This window comes from Megascapheus bottae, chromosome 12 (assembly GCF_031878675.1).
Source record: "Megascapheus bottae isolate mThoBot1 chromosome 12, mThoBot2.hap1, whole genome shotgun sequence".
In the NCBI taxonomy this organism is placed as follows: domain Eukaryota; kingdom Metazoa; phylum Chordata; class Mammalia; order Rodentia; family Geomyidae; genus Megascapheus; species Megascapheus bottae.
Genome location: NC_143520.1, coordinates 8,428,543 through 8,434,786, shown reverse-complemented (window position 1 = coordinate 8,434,786; position 6,244 = coordinate 8,428,543).

The following is a 6,244-nucleotide window of genomic DNA, read 5'->3' as shown; positions in this document are numbered from 1 at the left end:
TTTGTCTTAGAAAAAATTCTTTAAAAGTTTTTATTGTACTCCAGGATATGGAAACCAGAGCTTTATATCGTGTGATTGTTGTTCTTAATGTACTATGTTATTTCTCTTCTCTTTCATTGCCCTTTGGTTAATCTCATATTATTACTGTATCTGACTTCTGTTACCTGCCATATTGTATATATGTTTATTTGAAATAGCAAAGGGAAGGGGGAAACAAGATGATTTGGAGGGGGAGGGGAAGGGAAATGGGAACAAAAACATGACAAGGGGTATCAATGTGTGAGAAGTAATGCACCTACTATCAGGCAATTCTAACTAACCTCTCTACACATTAAAGCCATACAATGAATGACTGTTGTCCTTAACGTACTGTGTTATCTCTCATCTCTTTTGCTGTCCCTTGGTTATCTCATATTGTTACAGTATCTCACTTTGTTATCTGATATATTGGATTTATTTATATTTGGTTATTTGAAATTGGATAGGGAAGGGGGAAAAACCAAGACAGGGTGGGGGGGTGGAGGGGAGGGTAATGGGGACCAAGACATGTGAAAGGGTGTCAATATATGTGAATGAATGCACCTTCTATCTGGCAAATATCATGTAACCCTTTTATTAATTACAATAAAAAATAAAATAAAAAAGAAAGGAAAAATATTTATTGTAAAGATGTTATGCAGAGAGGTTACAATTACATAAGTAAGATAATGAGTATATTTCTTTTTGAACAGTGTGACTCCCCCCATAATTGTCTCCTACTTTCCCCATCTCCCCTCTGACTCACGTGTAAAGGTCATTTCTAACCTAGCATCTAGTGAGGATCATTGGTCCATCGCTTCATCCTTCGTCCCATTGTTTTTGTAAATTGTCTTCATTCCCCAAATCAGATAAACTTACATACAAAGGGTACAGACAACAAAAAAATAGTGTCAACAGGGAATAAACTAAAAGAAAAAATAAATAACTGCAAACAGTATAATAAAAAACCCTTTTGCTTCCATTTCTTGGAGTAAGCATCATTTTATGTGGTCATAGCCACGTCACTATTGTGCCATTGCAATCCTCTGCTAAGAATATCCTACACATATTGTAGTTATTACAAATTAGGGAAACCATGCAGCCTATGTTTCTTTGGGTCTGGTTTACTCCGCTTAATATAACTTTTTTCCCCCAAATCTTTCCATTTCCTTACAAATAGTTCAGCCCAATTTTCTTAGATATATTTTCATAGTGTCTTAGGCTGCAGGTTTTCATTCCAAAATAAATGCTCAAGGGCTGGTGGCATGACTCAAATGGTAGTGCAATTTGCCTAGCAAGCACAAGACTCTTGATACAATCCCTGTGCCACCCAAACAACAAACAAAAAATGAAAATAATTCAGGTACTAGGATTAAAGCACATTATTCCATATGGCAATGCAAAAATGGGAAATAATCTCCCATACATTTGATCCTAGCTGCTTGGGTGGGAGAGATTTGGAGGACTATGTTTTGAGGCCAGCCAACAGGCAAAACAGTGAGGTCCTCTCAACAATTAAATCAGACGTGACCTATTTATAATCTCAGGGACTCGGAAGGTATAGACAATAGAATAGGAAAATAATTGCAGTTCAAAGGTCTGTAAGCATGGCTCAAGCACCTAACTGGCAAGCACAAGACCCTGAGTTCAAACTCTAATACTGGAAAAGAAAAAGAGATGGTGATATGTAAAATTACAGCACACATTCCTCATTGTTGACAACAGTTTTTTTCATTTATAGCATGTTTCACATTTTCTTTTTTTAAATTGTATTTATTTTGGGGGTGATGTAAAGAGGGGTTACAGTTACATTCATCAGATAGTGGGTACATTACTTCTTGAACATTGATGCTCTTTCTCAAGTTTTTCTCCCAGTTTCCCTCCTCTCCCCTCATCTGACAATAGTTTTTCTTTGAGGGAATACAAAAATTTTAAAAAGTAATAGAATAAAGTGTTTGAGGAAGAAGCTAAATGGGAGCCAGTCTTTGCAATGTCCCTATTCAGTGAATGGAGAAAGGAGGCGGGTGATCTCTTCTCCCACCAGTAGGAGGCAGAATTGGGAATGGCCCCTTCTTTTCCTTAGAGAAGTTGACACTCCTCCCAGGGCCCACCTGCTGACCCCACATCACCCACCTCCCATCTACTGATTAACAGAAATAGGCCACCATACACTCTGGTATCAAGAATGTCGTAAAATTTAAATTGGACTATCTTGTAATTAAGCACATTTTAACGGTTTGGAGGTGGGCTAGGCTCTCTGCTTCAGCATATTAACTGTTTCACAAGGAGGAAGGGGAATTTAAACAGAAGACAAAAAGGGAAACCACATCCTTTATTTGGTAGCAGTGAAATCTGTTCAATGTTATTGGATTATAACGAGCCAACTTTTTAATCTGGAATATGTGCCTCTGGAAATATAACCCTCAGAAATAAACAACAATTTTCACACTTTTTTTTAACATTAACAACAGTGGATGGGGAAAGTTTTCTTACCCAGGGTCGGGTTTGTAGATATTGGGAGTTAGTCTTTTCTGAGAAGCACTCATGTTGTGCATCGTGTTATAAACAGAGACAATCTAAAGATTTTATATTCAAATTTAAGACACTCCATGGTCAAATAACATTTCAAAGTGCATGTGTGAGTCTTTTTGCCTCCAAAGCCCAAACTAGACCAAGGAACTCAGGGAAAGTGCTTTTGGTTTAGAACTCTTGCTTACGCTTCGTTGATTTTCAAAACCTGAGGAGAACTTTACGATTCTACCACTTGCCACTTTCGCAGTGTGACTTGGGTCAGTCTTGTCTCCAGTGCTGGAAATACATGCACCTGTGGGGGGGGGGGGGAGAGAGAGAGAGAGAGAGAGAGAGAGAGAGAGAGAGAGAGAGAGAGAGAGAGAGAGGGAGGGAGGGAGGGAGGGAGGGAGGGAGGGAGGGAGGGAGGGAGGGAGGGAGGGAGAGAGAGAGAGAGAGAGAGAGAGAGAGAGAGAGAGAGAGAGAGAGAGAGAGAGAGAGAGAGAGAGAGAGAGAGAGCGCTCTCCAGTTGGTTTGCTGTGGTTTCCTCTATTAAGTTTTGCACATGGCACGTGTCCTTGCTTTGAGAATGGAGTCCATGACCAGCAAAAGGGATAGGATTTCTAAATGTAAATGGATTTTTTTTCCTTTTTGTTTTCAGAAGAGGCTGACTCTAGGAATGACCCTGTCTCTAATACTGCTTCAGAGAGCACTGCTAGCCTCAAATTCCACCTCTGACTCCCAAGTCTGGCAACCACCCCAGAGCACTAATAGGGAAAGCTGTGACTTGCTCGGTAATAACACACTGCCTTGGAATAATCATCTTCAAATGAATCAACAACAGCAGTTATTTGCCTGATCTAATTAGCATCACCTCTTTTGAGCAGGCAGAAAAAGGTTGGCATGTTCTGTATGATGTGCCATGTAGCAAATTATATACACAAAGCAACAGCATAGGGTCAGGAGCTCACCTCTGTGGCTGAGGGCTTCCAGGCAGGTTCTTCCCCTCCCCTCCTGCCATCCCCAGTTCTTTCCTACACTAGCTCAATATGACAACAGTATGGAAATCTTTAATTTGCCATGTAGCCAAATAAGGTTTAGGTGTTTTAAGAAAACTTGCCTCACAGGAATATTGTTAAGAATAAAAATGAAATTCTTTACATGCCAGAATAATATTCAGAATATTTAATGTGAGAAATCAAACTCCTATTTACCAGGTAGAAATGTTAAGAAAGACAGCATTACCTATGGTACTTCCTAAAAGAGAAGAGACTCTGTTTGGGGAGCTGAATCTATAGCTATTATATGAAGGGAAGGCTGGAAGAGATGCCTCCAAAATGGAGGAAAGCTGGTATGTGACCAGTGGCAGGCTCACGGTTGGGTTGGATCTGGTAGCTGTCTTTCATCAGAAGAGGCTGCAGGACCTTGGATGGTGTCAGGGGAAAAAGTCTGGGGAGGTCAACTCAGGCAGTGATGGGATAGAGCCAGAAAACCACGTCCCTTTTCAAATGTGATCATAAATTAGTCCTGTCTCCATATTCTCAGACTCTACGGCAAAGAAGGAACCTTCTGTGATAGAAGCTGAGACCGAAGCTTTATCTTCTCTGCTCAGATTGAAGCCATGTGCAATTTGAATTTGAAAAATAAAATGTAAGCTTTTGCACTATACTTTCTGTATTCGTAAATTGGGCCTGGCCACTTATTAGTTGAAAGAGTTTGAGTAGGGGCTCAGCCACTTACATTTAAAATGAGAAAACTATATCATCTACTTTATAAGATACTGAGAAGATAGGGTTCAGGTGTTTGAAGTCCATCTCAGAACACAGTCTGGCATGTACAAAGTGTGTAAGTGTTTATTTCCTCTCAGAGTAGTTGGGGTAGTGTGGCAGGGCATATTCAAAACAGTCCTTGGTATCCTCCTCAGGCTTCCAAATTCAGATAGTCAAGTCCCATATATATTGATGGCTGGGGTATAAAGCATTTGCTAGCAGGTGTAAAGCTCTCAGTTCTATTTCCAATATCAGAAACACACATGCACATACATATATGTGCATGCATACAATGATATATTTGCATGTAATGTATGCATATCCTACTGTGTAGTTTATCTCTAAATAACTTGTAATATTAATGTGCTATTAATGCTATGCAATAGTTGTGCATTTTTAGGGACTAAAAATAGCAAGAAAAAAGTCTACATTCAGTACAGATGTATTTTTGTGTGAATTAAAAAAGTGTTTGGCAGCACTAGGTTTGAACTCGGGATCTTGGACTTGCTAGACAGGCATTTCTACTCCCTCAGCTTTCATTTTTTGTTATTTTAGAGAAGGGTCTTAATTTCTGCTCAGGCAAGTCTGCACTATGCTTTCTTTTTTCATATATTTTTATTGTAATTAAAAGAAGGGTTACATTATATTCATCAGATAGAGGGAGCATTACTTCACAAACATTGATACCCTTTCTCATGTCATGGTCCCCATTTCCTTCTCCCCACCTCCACCTCTCATCTTGTTTTCCTCCCTTCCCTATCTGACTTCAAATAACCAAATATGCATATACAATATATCAGATGACCAGGTGAATACTGTAACACTATGAGATAACCAAAAACAGCAAAAGAGATGAGAGATAACATAGTACATTAAGGACAGCAATCACTCATGATTATGGATTTTGTTTCTATATCCTGGAGGTCCTTTCATTTAGCATCATTCTATGTATCTAGGGTTTGCCTTATATATCTAGGTTTTGCCCTAGTGCAAATCTCTGCTAGGAGAGCCCAAGGTTTCTACTGATCATGACAAATGAGGGAAACCACTGAGCCTATGTTCCTTTGAGTCTGGCTTACTTCACTTAATGTGATTTTTTCTAAGTCTTTCCATTTCCTTACAAATGGGGTGATGCCATTCTTTCTGACGGCAGCATAGAATTCCATTGTGTACAAATACCACATCTTGTTGATCCATTCATCAACGGGGGGCATCTGAGTTGGTTCCATAACTTCGCTATGGTGAATAGTGCTGCAATGAACATCGTTGTGCTAGTGGCTTTAGTATGCTGGACTATGCTTTCCATGTATTTGGGATGACAGGCACTGGCCACCATTCCTAGCTTTATATTAGTTGAGGTAGATCTGGAAAACTTTTTACGAATGGCTTCTGATTTTGATACTCCCAATTTTTGTCTCTCAAACATCTAGAATTACAGGTGAGAAGCACCATGCCTGTTTTTGAGAGACACTATGCTATAGAAATAGTGGTGTTACTGTGCCTATGTCTTTCGTTAAATGACCTCACCAGAAGAAGGCATTTAAGATGGTTCATTCAATTTAATTTAAACTTACTTTTTGGTTCTATTTTTCTGGAGAAAGGTTCTCATTAGGTAGCCTAGGTGGGCTTTGGACTTTCTGTTTTAGTTTTCTAAGGACCAAGATTACAGGCGTGAGCAACTACACCATGTTCCCATACAATTCATTTTAGATGGTGTTAGTGTCTACATGTCTTTTATCTTTGCTTTCATATTGTCTTTGGTCTCTCATAGTATTTCTATTCCAGCAAGTTGAAAACTATATAGTCCTGTGTCCTTACCTGTGGTCCTAAATCCCTGATACAGCAGACAGGGAGCAAACAGACTTTAAGTTGAACTGAAACCTGTTCCTTTGTAGGGACCCACCCAAGCATTTAGCTTAGTCAAAGCTTTTGGATGAGGCTGATGGGAA